We start from the raw sequence: 17,128 nt of genomic DNA, 5'->3' as shown, positions 1-17,128 counted from the left end.
AAAAAGGTTGAGAAATTAGAGGGTTAATATGTTGTGGGGTTGTTAACCAATGTCATAAAACAACATGTGTACTACTGTTTCATGAGAAAGTATTTGTTCTGTAAGCCTCCACCTGAAGTACAATAAAATATAAAAAAAAAGAAAATAACACATAAAAAAAAAAGAAAGTTAAGGTGGTAGATAAAACAAAAGCAAAAAATGAATGATAAGCAAAAATATGCCCAAGATAAGAATCCAGTTTATCATAATGATATGATAAATAACCTAGAATACATATCCAATTTGTAATTCTCATATAATAGAAATAATCAAGCTAACTTTTCTAAAATAAAATAAATGTTCTAATCTAGTTCTTGTTGGCAAACATAGGGAAAACTGAAATCCAAAGGATTTGGGAGGAACAACCCTATGTGAAAAGGATTTTCCATTTAAAATATTAAAGTGATAAGTTTCAATACTTGTTAAGTTTAATTTACATTTTGTGTGTGTGAATTTTGAATGTATATGTAAAATCTATCTTTTGGTATTCACTGCTAAATCTTATGACACCTACAGAACCTAGGTGATCACTCCATTTCATGGTATACAAGTATCAGGATAAGTCTTTAAATACATTCACCCAGTTAGTCCTTGGAAAACGGAGATTATAATTCCCAAGATTCCAGTGTGTAGAGAAGCTCTATTGTGTATAAAGACAAATATACAGAATTTCATATATTTGTATGATTGTTTACTTGAGAAATCAGGTAAGTTCACAAAAATCTGGACTGTGTGGACGGCCTGGTCTTTGCACCACTCAGTGAATATCAGGGGCCAATGTGCCCCATTGCTCGTGTCATCAGCCAAGTCTCTCATACACTCTGAGTGTACCTGGAGAACAGGAGGATAGCAGAACAGTTTGGTCACGTCCAGTAGTCTCTGATGGCCCCACGAATGATTTCACACAGGCACTTGTTGTTGTTAGCTGCTATCACGTTGGCCACAACTCAAGGCAACCTCATGCACACAATGAAACACTACCCAGTCCTGTGCCATCCCCACGAGGGGACGCAGGTGGGACTGCTGTGAGCCACAGGGTTTTCACTGGCTCATTTTCTGAAGTAGATCACCAGACCTTTCTTCCTAATCTGTCTTAGTTTCACTGACATCTGTTCAGCATTGTAGCAACACGCAAACCTCCACAGACAGATTGGTGGGGGCTGTGCATGAGGTGCATTGGCCAGGAATTGAACTCAGGTCTCCTGCATGTTATTTATCACATGTGACTACCTCAATCACATGACTTCAAGTTTCAGGGGGTTGAGAACCTGGCCTGTTTTGTATGTTGCATGATAGCTAAGAAATAAAACCTACTGTTTCTAGCACTACCAGTCTCAAATTCTTTGTGCTCATTCAGTGAGCAGCAATACTAGATCTACAGCCTACAATATAAGGAAGACAGATGGTATTTTCAGGGTTTTGTTTTTTTTTTTTTAAATAATGTCTTTCATAGCTTCATACATGACCAGCTTAGAAAAAAGGTAAGAAATACAGAAACATGAACTTCCTTCTTGACTTGCAATTTGTTCTAGCAGACATGTATCTCCTCTGTAAGGAGTTTCACATTATTCCTTTACCTTCACGCCTAACTATCAAAGCAAGACAGCAATACGGTCCCAAAATGTGTGCTGCTGTTAGCTAGCACTGAGTCAAGCCTTCAACTCATGGGGAGTCCAAGCACAATTGTCCTAGTCCGTCTTAGCCTGGAAGCTCCACTGAAACCTCTTCAGCATCATAGCAACAGGCAAGTCTTCCTTGACAGATGGGTGGTGGCTGCGCACGAGGTACATTGGCCAGGAATGGAACCTGGGTCTCCCTCCTGGAAGGTGAGAACTCTGCCACCGAACCACCACTGCCCCCAGAACTGTCTGCTACTCCAGAACTCCCCATGGCATAGAATGGATGGTCATAGTCTTTCCAACTAGCTCTCGCGTAATTAGTTGATACAGAACAAGCATATATACAGGCTGGGCAAGAAAATAAATAATTATTTTAGGCCCACTGAAGCAAAATTCTACCAAGAAAACACGAAAGAAGACGTGTTGTCTATGGCACAGCATCACACAACCGACCTGAAATGAGTAAGAGCAAAACGGACGGAAGACGGTAATCCCCACTCCGACACCGACGACAGAGCCCCAACTGTGAGACAGCGACACCAAGGACTCACCCACCCCTCCTGCCCATCTCACCGACACCAAGGACTCACCCACCCCTCCTGCCCATCTCACCGACACCAAGGACTCACCCACCCCTCCTGCCCATCTCACCGACACCAAGGACTCACCCACCCCTCCTGCCCATCTCACCGACACCAAGGACTCACCCACCCCTCCTGCCCATCTCACCGACACCAAGGACTCACCCACCCCTCCTGCCCATCTCACCGACACCAAGGACTCACCCACCCCTCCTGCCCATCTCACCGACACCAAGGACTCACCCACCCCTCCTGCCCATCTCACCGACACCAAGGACTCACCCACCCCTCCTGCCCATCTCACCGACACCAAGGACTCACCCACCCCTCCTGCCCATCTCACCGACACCAAGGACTCACCCACCCCTCCTGCCCATCTCACCATTCCCTCCACGCCTGGAGTGGTCTAGTTCCTCCATCTTCAGTTTCCCACTTGCCAGGTCGCCTCATACTGAGGCCAGCTGACTATTTCTAAACGTAGGCATGTCATTCTTCTAAGAAAACACCTCACTGCCCCCAGACTCTGCTCAACAAAGGACAAGTACCTTCGTCTGGCATTCCAGCATCTTCCAGCCCCTGCTACCTATGTCACTTTTCTCACGTTCTCTGGACACCTGTGTGTTTCTGGACACAATGCTAGGTCCAATCAGCCAGTCTTCTACACGTCTTGCAGCTCTGCAGTGCTCCTAACATTCTTAAGTAAACCAAGTCCTGTTTCGAATTTAACATTTTCAATTTGAATATCTGATTTTCTTTTATCGCCCTCATCCTTGTCCTCAACCTGTTTGTTCCTTAGAATTCTCCACCTTAGAAAATTGTACGATCATTTCTCCTACCTGTACCACATTTGAAAATGATTCTTATTTAATCAGGTATGAAAAGCCCATTAAGTAGCAAGTAATTACTAGAAGTCTGTACTTAAGACTGTTTGTATGTGGATCTGATGCCTACAAAGTCCTCCCAAGAACGCTAGTGTACTTGGCTTTCAGAATAACGCACAGGTAGTATGGTCCCCTGCCAGACCAGAGATCTTAAAAAGTTTTGGAGGCCCAAAAAGGGAGGAATTCACCCAAATTTATAGGTACTGAAGGTGAACTCTGTTGGAAAAAAAGGTCTTGGGCTTGGGTTCTCAGACTCAGGGTAGAAAAGAAAATAACGGAGGATTTAAAAAAATCTAATTGAGTTTCCTATAAAAATTCTAGACTGAAGTTAATTCACAGTCCTTCAGAGTTGCTCAATATGGCAAAGCTCTCGATTTGCAGGGCAAGTCCAACAAGGTCTCCATGTGTAATTAGGACTCTTGCTGCATTGCATCTATGTCAGTAATGAGGCCAAACCTAATGAGGCCTGTCTTTTTGTTTGAAGACTAATCTCTGGGGACGGTTTATGATCACAAGAGAAGAGAATATCAGAAAAGTTTTCTGAAACTTAGAAACTGGGCAGAGGTTACTGGGTTTTCTTTCATTTCAGATTTTGTCTCTGATTTTTTATGTATTGGGCTATCATGCAACTCTGCAGGAAAAGAGATTAACTTGTAGATTTTTACCTAGTAGAGATGCAGGAAAGGATCCCCAAAATTATGATTTATTGCCTTATTGGGCATTAAGCCATTTTGTGTCTAACCCAGCAATCTTATCCTAAAATTACTTTTTAAAATGCATATAAACATCTACCTCTTCAAATTCTCACTGGAACTGGTTTTAACACTTGCCAGTTTCCTCATTAATTACTGGGTATAAGAAATCTTTGACAGATGTTTACTTCCATTTATCAAAGCATAGTCCACTAAACTGGGACTTAGAGATAGCTCCAGAAAAAGGAGAATGAGCCTCCTCCTATACCCATAAATACCATAATATTCCAATAATACCAACACTACCCAAACAAACAGAAACAGTTGCCATCAAATCGACTTCCATCCATGGCAACCTCATGTGTGTCACAGTAAAACTGCGCTCTGCAGGATTTTCCATGGCTGGGTTTTTTTTAAAGTAGATTGCTAGGCCTTTCTTCCAAGGAGCCTGTGGGTGGACTCGAACTGCTACCCTTTGGTTAGCAACCAAGCGTATTAACCATTTGCACTACCCAGGGACTCCCATCCAAAAAATAACCACAATTAAATTTCCCTCATCAGTTTATTTAGTCCTTTGTAGTTAGTTCTTGTTCCACTGGATACTGCTTTCATAAAGTATGCTGCTGCTGGACTGAGAAAGCCACCCAGATCCTGATCCAGTTCCCTGGTACAGTCTCAAAGTTGTCTAAGCAACACCCACTTGGAAGGCTGGACTCTAGACTCTTCACTGAAGTAGCAATAGTTCAGAGTGTCTGCTACAGTCCTTTGCACAAGGTTTTGAAACTGTCCTTGTTTCCTGAAGGTGCACACTGTAGCCTAGAGCTTATAGCAGAGCCATTGGGAAAGCATCAGAGGGAAGGAGAGTCCTGTTTGGTAATGAGACTGACTGCTGTGCTTCATTTATTACAGTAATAATAATATCACAATGGGCAAGAGTGAAACCTCTATTGGGATAAAGTAGTTGACTATTTCATAAGTGTTTCCTCTGAGAATAAAAATATATTACGGACAACAAAGGCATTGACAAATTTCCAGGGCCTTTTCAAAATGTGCATGATCTATCAAATATTTACATAAACAAATAATATTTTATCAATACAAACTTAACCTAGTGAAGGTGAAGGTCTCTTTTCTGATTTGACAACTTTTCCCATGCAGCTCTGACAATAGTTTGAGCTAATTAGGAAATAGGAAGCCCACTGTGATGGTTGTGTGTCAACTTGGCTGGGCCATGATTCTCAGTGGTTTGACAGTCATATTATGTTGTGATCACTTCCACGATGAGATTTGATATGATGTGATGACCTCCATGATGGGATCTGCTGTGAGTAGCCAATCATTTGAAAATGAGTTTCCTTGGGCATGTGGCCTGCATCCGAATATAAACATACGTTCTAGCAAGGCCTGGGGGCTCTTGCTCATTCTGGACCCTGCAGCTGGCTCCTGTTCGTCTGACCTCTAGTTCCTGGGACTTAAGCTAGCAGCCTACCTGCCGTCTTGCCTGCTGATCTTGGGATTCATTGATCTTCACAGCCTGTGAGCAAGAGCCCTGCTGTCCGACCTGACAATCTTGGGTTCGCCAGCCCCTGCAGCTATGTGAATCAGAAGTCTCCAGCCTGACCCATGGACTTGGGACATTCCAGCCTCTACAACCACATGAGCCATTTCCTTGATATAAATCTCTCTCTATATACATTTATAGGCTGTACTGGTTTTGCTTCTCTAGAGAACACAGCCTAAGACATCCACCAAACAAACCTAATTATTTCTGGCATCCTCTGACTTGCAAGATGAAAGAATAATCTTCGTGATTTTTCAGGGACTCTTTGGAAAAATGCAAAGGTAGCTTCAGGTATAACATTTTATTTTTCTCTAAATTTAGGATCCAATCTTCAGAAGGCAAAAATCAAAAGGACTGTCAGAGGAGATCTGTTCCCTTCATTAAGACAGGATCATGGGAGTAAGAGAAATAATACTTGGTTACCTATTTAATCACCGTGGCAAAGAGAAGAAGGCAACATAAATATAAGGAACCTTAGTTTTTTCATAAGCAACGGAGTTTTGTTCATTGCTTTTTTTGTTTGTTTGCTTGTTTGTTTTGTTTGTTTTTGTAAATAATCAAGAACATGATAAAGTCAACAGAAAGCTGAGAAAATTACTCTCCTGAGATAGAGGATCTCTGCTACACAGGCAAAATACTCAGAAGGAAAAGCATAACGTTCACTACACTGTTAGTTCTAAATCTTTGTTAACTCCAAGATCCATTTACCGTTCTAACAGAGAGGATATTTTCTAGTTTTGTGTAAATGTAATGTTTGGCAGTAAAGGTTTCATGAGCTCTTTTTATTTCCTTAAATTGTCTTGCAAATTATCTTATCAAAACTGAGCAAACGTTACCAAAATTTTAATACACTTCAATGTTTCTTTTCAGACTTGGGTGTGATAAAACAAGGCCAGTAAAATTCACTTCCCTCAAACACTCTACAACTTGCCATACATGCTCAATATTGTCTTTGGCTGTTCTCTTGCATTTACTGGAACAAACACTTTAGAACAAAACTAGTCTCATTTTTTCTCGATAAGTTGTACTTCTCTTTCACCACAGCTCCTACTGGCAGTATCAGTTACAATTTGTAACCAAGGTAACAACTTTCTAGTTCACAGAGAAACTGGGCAGTAGATAACTGAGAAATATCTATCAAACACAACATTTTAGCAGACAAGCAAACCTCATAAATACACACATTACACTATTTTCTACAGCCACACACACCCCCTTTACATCTCCTTAAAGCTGCAAACAATGAACACATTCATTAATGTGATCCACTAAAATGAGAACTAAAAATAGAGAGATTTTAAATTGTGCTTAGCATCGCTTTAGTATCCTATCTTACTTAGAAATTATTCAGGTATCCAAAAGATTATTTGTTAGTTAACATGATTTAATCATAATCCAAGTCTTGAAGTTACTTCAGGCCTGGAAATTACTTTTAACCTGACACTCTATAGAACACAATTACTACAATAAAATCATTGGCTGAAATTATGATTCAACTTAGTTGAAAACATTTCATAATCGTAAACATTATGTAGGAGTAATGTCAGCTTACTTAATTAATATAAGAAGTTTAAGAAATTCAGATTAACTGTAACTTCATGAGAAAAAAACTCTAAATCATATAAAAAATAAAATGTGTGTTTATTCTTAAAACTGGTAAATCAGAGAAAAGACATGTAACTCTTCTTTTTCTTTATTAAAATAAAATTATTAAACTAGTCTGATGTGTTCGAAGATTCACCTAATTTATATGAACTTGGAGTCTTAAAATGTTTCTTATTTAGCAGTTTCTGTAAAAAGAATTTTTCTGTAGTCTGGCATAGTATTAGAAGTTTAGTTTTCATTTATTTGTGAATTGCGGGACTATATATGTGCTTATTTATCCTTATAAACCAATCAGAATGAAGAATCTTTAAGATTCTTAATACTCTAAAGTATTAATACCCTCCAGGGTAGAAAAATCCTTTACATTCACACAATGGCAGGTAAAGGTTTTCCTTAATTACAGATACAGACACATAAATACGTAGACAGCTTATTCAGTTCCACAACTTCAGACACAAGCCAAAGTAAACCCAGAAACACAAAGACTCACCAGTTCAGGTCGTAAAAAGGTACTCTCCTTTCCAGTGGGTGTGCAATATTTTCTTAAGTGATTTGAGGTCGCAAATAGACAAGCAAGACGACTAATCACTTGGATTCTCTGCCATGACTCACCCAACAGAAAACAGCTCAGAGCGGCCATCTAAGATACTCCACTGGTCTCACCCCATCAGAAGCAAGGGAGAATGAAGAAAACCAAAGATACAAGGGAAACATTAGTCCAAAGGACTAATGGACCACAACTACCACAGCCTCAACCAGACTGAATCCAGTACAACTAGATGGTGCCCGGCTACCACCATTGATTGTTCTGACAGGGATCACAACAGACGGTCCCGGACAGAACTGGAGAAAAATGTAGAACAAAATTCTAACTCACAAAAAAAGACCAGACTTACTGGCCTGACAGAGACTGGAAAAACCACAAGAGTATGATCCCGGACACCCTTTTAGCTCAGTAATGAAGTCACTCTTGAGGTTCACCGTTCAGCCAAAGATTAGACGGCCCCATAAAACAAAACCAGACTAATGAGGCACACCAGCCCAGGGGCAAAGACGAGAAGGCAGGGGGGGATAGGAAAGGTGGTAATAGGGAACTCAAGGTCGAGAAGGGAGAGTGTTGACATGTGGTGGGGTTGTTAACCAATGTCATAAAACAATATGTGTACTAACTGTTTAATGAGAAGCTAGTTTGTTCTGTAAATCTTCATCTAAAGTACAATAATAAAAAAACAAATAAATAAGTAAAAACCTAGGAACCAGTATTAAAAAAAAAAAAAAAACTCAGAGCATAAAACCAAATTCCAATCATTGCTGCCACCAATGGGGAACAGCACACTGGCCGCGCTCCCTTCCTTGCTCTTCCGTAGTAAACCAGATTACATTTCTTCCCTGCTCCAGGCAGAGTCACCACCCACCCCAGGCATAGGATCTGTCCCTTCTGACTGCTGTGCTCACATTCGCCACCACTCTCTCCACCTCTCACCCCACCCCAGGCACACCGGGCTCCTACTCCTCCAAGGGGCCCCGGGTGGCACAAACGGTTTGCTCTTGGCTGCTAACCTAAAGGTTGGTGGTCTGAACCCACTCAGTGGAGTCTCAGAAGAAAGGCCTGGCGATCTGCTCCTGTAAAGATGACAGCTAAGAAAACACAGTGGAGCACAGTTGTACTCTGTAACACATGAGGTCGCCATGAGTCAGAATCGACTTGACAGCAACTAACAACTCCAATATACTAGGCTGACTCCATGCTCAGCATTACAATAGCTGTCTGCACAGTCTAGAATACTCCTCACACACATCTTCAGATAGCTGCCTCCTTCACATCACTGTGGTTTCTAGTCAAATGTCACTTTTCTGTATGATCTTCCCTGACAACCATATCTAAAATTTCCCAAGCACCCACTCTATTTCCTTGCCTGGCCTAACGTATTCATCACTACCTGAAGTTACATTTATTTTCTTGTCTACCCTGTGTCTCCCCAGTAGACTATTAACGCTAGAAAATAAATCTTTTACAAGGATGCCAAGTCCATTCAATGGGAAATAGTTTCTTTAATAATAGTGCTGTAACAACAATCTCCAAATGCAAAAAAATCATGTTGGACCCATATCTCAAACCATATATGAGAATTAATTTAAAATAGATCGATGACCTAAATATAATGAAACTATAGAATTCTTAGAAGAAAACATAAAGCTTCAGAACCTTGTTTTTGACAATGAATACTTTATAGATATGACACCAGAAGCATGAGCAACAAAAGGAAAAACTGATAAATTTGACTTCATCAAAATTAAAAACTTCTGTGTATCAAATGACTTTATTAACAAAATGAAGAGACAACACACAGAATGGGAGAAAATATTTAGTAACCACAAATCTGGTAAGGGTTTAATACACATACAACTCAACAACAAAGAGACAAGCAAGCCAATTAAAAGAGGGGCTGAGAACTTCAACAGATGTTTCTCCAAAGAAGTTACATAAATGGCCAATAAGCACATGAAAAGATATTCAACCTCATGTCACTGTTGTTGTTGTTACTAGGTCCCCTTCAGTCAGTTCTGACTTGTAGCAACTCTATGTACAATGGAATGAAACACTGCCCGATCCTGTGCCATCCCCATAATTGTTGCTATGTTTGAGACCATTGTTGCAGCCACTGTGTCAATCCATCTCACTGAGGGTCTTCCTCTTTTTCACTGACCGTCTGCCTTACGAAGCATGATGTCCTTCTCCAGGGATTGATCCCTCCTGACAACATGTCCAAAGTATGTGAGATGTAGTCTCACCATCCTTGCTTCTAAAGAGCATTCTGGTTGTACTTCATCCAAGATAGATTTGTGCTTTCTTCTGGCAGTCCATGATTATTTCAATATTCTTTGCTAACGCCATAATTCAAATGCATCAACTCTTCTCTTGTCTTCCACAACTCATGGTCCAGCTTTTGCACGCATATAAGGTTACTGAAAATACCATGGCTTGGGTCAGGTGCACCTTACTCCTCAAAGTGACATCTTTGCTTTTTAACACTTCAAAGTGGTCTTTTGCAGCAGATTTTCCAAATGCAAAATATCATCTGATTTCTTGACTACTGCTTCCATAGCTGTTGATTGTGGATCCAAGTAAAATGAAATCCTTGACAACTTCAATATTTTCCCTGTTTATCAAGTTGTTACTTACTGGTCCAATTGTGAGGATTTTTATGTTGAGGTGCAATTCATACCGAAGGCTGTGGTCTTTGATCGTCATCAGTAAGTGCTTCAAGTCCTCTTCACTTTCAGCAAGCAAGGTTGTGTACTGGTGTGATCGTTTTTGAATTATCTTTAGCAAAATTTTACTTGCATGTGATATTAATGATTTCTGCATTCTGTTGGATCACCTTTATTTGGAGTGGGCACAAATACGGAGCACTTCCAGTCAGTTGAAAAGGCAGCTTTCTTCCAAATTTCTTGGTATAGACAAGTGAGTGCTTTCAGCATTGCAATGTTTGTTAAAGATTTTCAACTGGTATTTCCATCAATTCCTGGAGCCTTGTTTCTTGCCAATGCCTTCAGTGCAGCTTGGCTCTCTTCCTTCAATACCATGGGTTCTTGATCATATGCTACCTCCTGAAATAGCTGAACATCGACCACTTCTTTTTGGTACAGTGACTCTGTATTTCTTCCATCTTCTTTTGATGCTTCCTGTGTTGTTGAATATTTTGCCCACAGAATCCTTTAAAATTACAAATCGAGGCTTGAATTTTTCTTCAGTTCTTTCAGCTTGAGAAATGCCGAATGTGTTCTTCTCTTTCGGTTTTCTAACTCCAGGTCTTTGCACATGTCATTATAATACTTTACTTGTCTTCTTGAGCTGCCTTTTGAAATCTATTCAGCTCTTTTACTTCTCCATTTCTTCCATTAGCTACTCTACGTTTAAGAGCAAGTTTCAGGGTCTCTTCTGACATCCATTTTGGTCTTTTCTTTCTTTTTAATGACCTTTTGCTTTCTTGATGTATGATGTTCTTGAGATCATCTCACAACTCATCTGGTCTTCAGCCATTAGTGTTCAGTGCAACAAATCTATTACTGAGATGGTCTCTAAATTATAGGATATACTCAAGGTCGTACTTTGGCTCTCGTGGACTTGTTATAATTTTCTTCAGTTTCAGCTTGAACTTGCCTGTGAGCAATTGATGGTCTGTTATGCAGTCGGCCCCTGGCGTTATTTTGATTGATGATATTGAGCTTCTCCATTGTCTCTTCCCACAGATGTAGTCAATTTGATTCCTCTAAATTCCATCTGATGAGGTCCATGAGTATAGCTGCCATTTTACGTTGTTGAAAAAAGGTATTTTTAATGAATAGGTCTTTGGTCTTGCAAAATTCTCTCGTGATCTTATGCAGCACTTCTATCACCGAGGACATATTTTCCAACTATGTATCCTTCGTTTCCAACTTTCACACTTGATTGCATGTTTGATCAATTTCGGACTGCAGAAGTTGGTAAAGATCTTCAATTTCTTCATTTTAGTGTTTGGTGGGTAAATTTGAATAATAGTCGTATTAACTGGTCTTCTTTGAAGGTGTATGGATATTATCCTATTACTGATAGCACTGTACTTTAGGATAGATCTTCAATGTTCTTTGGGACAATGAATGCAATGCCATTCCTCTTCCATTTGTCACTCTCATCATAGTAGACCACATGATTGTCTGACTCAAAATGGCCAATATCAGTCCATTTCAGCTCGCTAATACCCAGGATATCTATTTCATATCCATTTTGTTTTCGACAACTTTCAATTTTCCTAGATTCATACTTCGTAAAATTTCACATGTCAATTATTAATGGATGTTTGTAGCTGTTTCTTTTCATTTTGAGTCATGCCACATCCGCAAATGAAGGTCCCAAAAGCTTTACTCCATCCACATTATTAAGGTCAACTTTACTTTGAGTAGGCAGCTCTTCCTCAGCTACATTTTGAGTGCCTTCCAACCTGAGGGTTTATCTTCCAGCAATATATCAGACAATGTTCCGCTGCTATTCATAAGGTTTTCACTGGCCAGTCTTTTTTAGAAGTACATCACCAGGTCCTTCTTCCTAGTCTGTCTTATTGTGGAAGCTCTGCTGAAACCTGTCCGCCATGGGTGACCCGGCTGGTATTTGAAATTCCAGTGGCATAGCTTCCAGCATCATAGCAACACACAGGACACCATGGTATGACAAACTGACAGATGAGTGGTGGCATTTGTCACCAGGGAAATGCAAATCAAAACCACAATGAGATACCACTTCACATCCACAAAGGTGACTATTATCAGAAAAACAAGAAATTACAAGCGTTGTGATGTGAAGAAACTGGAATCCTTGTGCACTGCTGGTGTGAGTGTGAAATGATGCAGTCACTGTGGAAAAGTGTTTTGGCAGTTCCTCAATGAGTTAAACATAAAACTACCATATGACCCAGCAATTCTACACACAGGTATTTACCCAAAAGAAGTGAAAGCAGTGATTCAAACATATAGTTGTACACCAATGTTCATTGTTGCATTGCTCACAATAGCCAAGGAGTGAAAACAACCCAAGTGTCCATTAACATAAGAATGGAAAAACAAAATGTGATATATACTTACAATGGAATGTTAATCCACCATAAAGGGAGATTATGGTGTTGGTGAAGAACATTGACTATATATCGTGGACTGCCAGAAGAATGAACAAATCTGTCTTGGAAGAAGTATAGCCAGAATGCTCATTAGGAGCAAGGATGGTGAGACTTCGTCTCATATACTTTGGACATGTTAGCAGAGGGACCCGTCCTTGGAGAAGGACATCATGCTTGGTAAAAAAGGGGGTCAGCGAAAAAGAAGAAGACCCTCAGTGAGATGGACTGACACAGTGACTGCAACAATGGGCTCAAACACAACAATGATTGTGAGGATGGCGCGGGAGCAGGCAATGTTTCATTCTGTTGTACGCAGGGTCACTAGAGTTGGAATCAACTCAGCAGGAGTTAACAACAACAACAACAAGGAGACAAAGTTCTGACACATCCTCGGACATAGGTAACCTTGAAAACATTATGCTGAGGGAAATAAGTCAGACAAAAAAGGACAAATACTGTGTGATCTCACGCAGAAGAAACATCTACAATAGGCAAATGCATTAAAGACAAATGTTTATTAGTGGTTATTACAAGCTGGGAGCAGAGGTGGGGAGTTGTTGCTTAAGAGGTACTGACTTCCTGTTTGGGGTGATGACTATATCAATGTTCCGCTGCTATTCATAAGGTTCTCACTGGTGTTGCTTTTTAAAAGTGACCTTAAAACGCTTATTTACAACAGTCAAGTTTGTGATTTTGAGGGGATAACCTGTGAAGCTTATCTGTGGCTAAATCCATGTGCATTTCATTTGAATATCTCTCCTCAAGCCGGAGCTGAGGCACTCACATAAAATAGGCAGCCAGGATATAGGAGAGTTGAATAAAATATTATATAGTGGACTGGGATATTTAAGAACATGAGTTTTAAAAGATTTTCCATTTTCCAGTGTATTTTATTTTCTAAGGCCCTACTACCAAAGCACCAGCTCAATAACTAATGAGAAATAAAAGGGGACATAGGCGTAAAGATAAAGAACATCAGGGGTAATAAAAACGAGGAACCACCATCTTCTGCTTCATTTAAATATTTAAAATGAGCCGTCAAATTTTAAATCTACAAATTAGAGCACTTGCAGACACATTTCAGCGGAATGCAAAGCAAAAGAAAACCAAAAACGATTCCCACGAAAGGGCTCTTCCTGTGGAAGGGGTGGAGGTGTCCTGAGAGCTCTCCCCCGTGTTCACAGTAGATCTCTAAGTGCTAGTCAAACATATCTAATCACTGCATCCGCTTAGAGGAAATGATACTGATTTCATTTTAGTCTATGGCTATATTCATAAATATGCAATATATTTTTATGAGTATTTCAGAGTTCTGAAGCTTCACATTTATGTTTTCTGAAGTACACTAAGTTTTCAATTGAATAATTTAGTTCAATTAATACTTACTTTTTCTTCATGTGTAGTGATGAATTATGGAACTTATAAATATCCTCTGGGCTTCCATAATATTTTAAACTATAACAAGCATAGAGTTTCTGCAGTAGATTATTAAGAAGTAAAATCATTTATATAGCCCATAAGCACTTCATCTTTCTTGGATACTGTTTCATTTTTTTTTTTTTTTCATATGCAGGAAAATTTATTTAAAATGTCTCTCTTAGATTTGTAAAGGTAAGGTAACATGCATTCTTTAATAGCACAGATATAAGGAATGGGTGTTATTTTGGAAAAACGTAGATTTCCATCCTAAAGTCACTGGTTAGAATTTAATGAATGATCATATATTTGCAGTAAGCTTCACATTCATAAAAAAGGATCATAGAAGATAAACATTTACTTCAGTAAATCTTTAAAAGCAAATATTAAACAAGAACATAGCTTTTTAATTTCACTGCAGCTACAGGTTGACACTGAAAATGACATTTTAGGCTGATTCAACCCCATGTTTAAAGAAATAACAACAACTAGCACTGGTAACTAAGTTGACAGAGTTCTTAAAATGAACGGTGGAGTTCTTCCCATCACCCTTTAAACTAAGTCAACATTAAGTATCCATAACAGAAAGGCTTAGTCTCTCACTCCTTCTGATAATAATAATCTGGAAAGAAAACAAACGTTGCTTCCTCATCACTGCTCTCCAGTCTTTACTTTCAAATGTATTTATTTCTAAGTTTCTATAGATGCCCCACTTACATAGGATATGCTAATCATATAACTTAGTGTCCAAAGCAGAACACATTTTAGGGTAGTAGAAGGTGCTATGAATAATTATGCCAGAACAATAAGCCTAATCAAGACTGTCACAGGCAAATGGGGATGCATTTATCCTAGTAAAAGAAGAAACAAATGAACAAAGATAATAATGTATCATGATATCTACATTACTCTTGTATGATAACTGAATAAAAGTCTATCACATTTTCAAAATGGAAATGTTGATCCTTTGATATATTCAATAATAAACAGCACTTAGACAATAGGGTTGGAATAAGAAAAGTATATGCAAGGTCGACAGAAACCATAGCTACCTCAACTTTCATCTCAATAGGGATATCATTAGAAGTCTCTGAGCCACAGAGAGTCTCACTCAAACCTTACTGCCTGGCAGCTTTGGGGCCCAGTGCCAGATGGAAATTTTCCCAAGAGAGTCACTCGGTCTCTCGGATGCCATCCAGGTTGGATGCTACCATTTTCAGCTTGCATTCCATCTTCTGGCCATGTCGACATGCTCTAGAGGTAGAGCAGTTGCCTGAAACCAAAAGAGTCTCCTCCAGGTGCCTCTTTTGCCCCAATTCCCCGCCTGTCCTCCTTCATCCCACTGCCTCCCAGCTGTGGCCACTAAGCCCAGATGTTCCCCCTTTCTACATTTCTAGGCTCTGCCCCATCAGCACCCCCTTATCCAGAGTACCTCTCTGAGGGCCTCTCACCTGAAGAAGTGCACCACCAGTCCTGTGACCCCTGGGAGGGGCCATCAGGGGCTTCAGTGCATTTGCAGGATGGAAATGGATTGGGTCTTATCCTCAGCACCCGATACAGCGGCTGACCGCCGGCACTGGCATCCTCACCTAGCTCATTACCCCCAAAAGCTTATGTTTCTGCAGCCTAAAGTCTGAAGCCTTTCACTGATGCTTGTGCCAACCACCAAAACCAGAGTTGACCCCTTTCAGAGAGACTGAGATTCCCCCATCAAGAGAGATCAAGATTCCCAGAAAACGCACATTATCCAGCCCCAGCTGGTTTCACCCGGGCCTAAAACCTCTCGGTAAACTGCGGCTAGCTAAGTTTCACTGACTAACTAGACCTTACGCCATTTACAAAAATAAACGTCAGACTGATTAATAATTTAAACAGTGTGCACATGGAGATGGGTGCATAAAAACAAAACTGAAAGCAATAGGGTATATAAAAAAGAACATGGGTTTTGGAATCCTGTAGACCTGGTTCTACCACCCATCTGTCTATTCTGTCCTACTGTGGGGGCATATGTGTTGCTGTGATTCTAGATCCAGTATTTCAAATACCAGCAGAGTCACCTATGGGGGACAGGTTTCAGCAGAGCTTCCAGACTAAGACAGACTAGGAAGAAAGTCCTCGCGATCTACTTCAAAAATTAGCCTATGAAAACCCTATGGATTATGACAGAATATTGTCCAATATAGTGCAGGAAGATGAGCCCACTAGGTTGATACCAACCCACTGCCATCGAGTCGATTCTGACTCATAGTGACTCTAAAGGACAAAGTAGAACTGCCCCATAGGGTTTCCAAAGCTATAAATATTTATGAAAGCAGGCTGCCACATCTTTCTCCCACAGAGCTGGTGGTTCAAATCACTGAACTTTTGGTCAGCAGTTGAGCATTTAACTACTGTGCCACCAGGGCTCCTTCCTAGTTTGATAGGCACTCAAATGCAGTAGCCACAACAATGGACTTGAGCATAGGAGCAATCATGAAGACAGCACAGGACTGGCCAGTGTTTCATTCTGTTGTACGTGGGTTTACCATGAGTCAGAGCCAACTCAGTGTCAACCAACAACAACGTAGATCTGGTTGGAGTCCCGGCACTGACACTAAATAGTGGCGTGTTTTTGGAAATCTAACATAAACTCACTAATGATGAGAAACAACAGTCTTGCAAGTTGTTTTTAGGATTAACGATTTGATGTATATAAAGGACCTAGCATAGTTCCTGGAATGTAATAACAGTTACAGTTTGCTAAGCAAGTTTTATTAATATTACTGAACAATATTTCAGTGTATTGAACTTTTTCTTGAACTGCTTATTTATAGTGTTCACCTAACACACAGTCAATTTCATATCTTTATTTTTCATCTTATAATATACACATTCCCCCATGAGGAAACTGCCTTCTTATTTGCTATTCTATTGACTATCATCCCATTGAATAATTTTATGACGGTCCTGCTGTCCTTTCTACTCTTCTAATTATTATGATTCTATCGAGCAAATCACACAAAATAGGGAGAAAGAAAGAAAGATGGAGGGAGGGACGGTGGAGGAAGAGAGAAGAGGGGAAAGGAAAGAAAAGGAGAGGAGAG

This window comes from Trichechus manatus, unplaced genomic scaffold, assembly GCF_000243295.1.
Source record: "Trichechus manatus latirostris isolate Lorelei unplaced genomic scaffold, TriManLat1.0 scaffold00002, whole genome shotgun sequence".
NCBI lineage: Eukaryota > Metazoa > Chordata > Mammalia > Sirenia > Trichechidae > Trichechus > Trichechus manatus.
Note: the sequence above shows the minus strand (reverse complement) of the source record.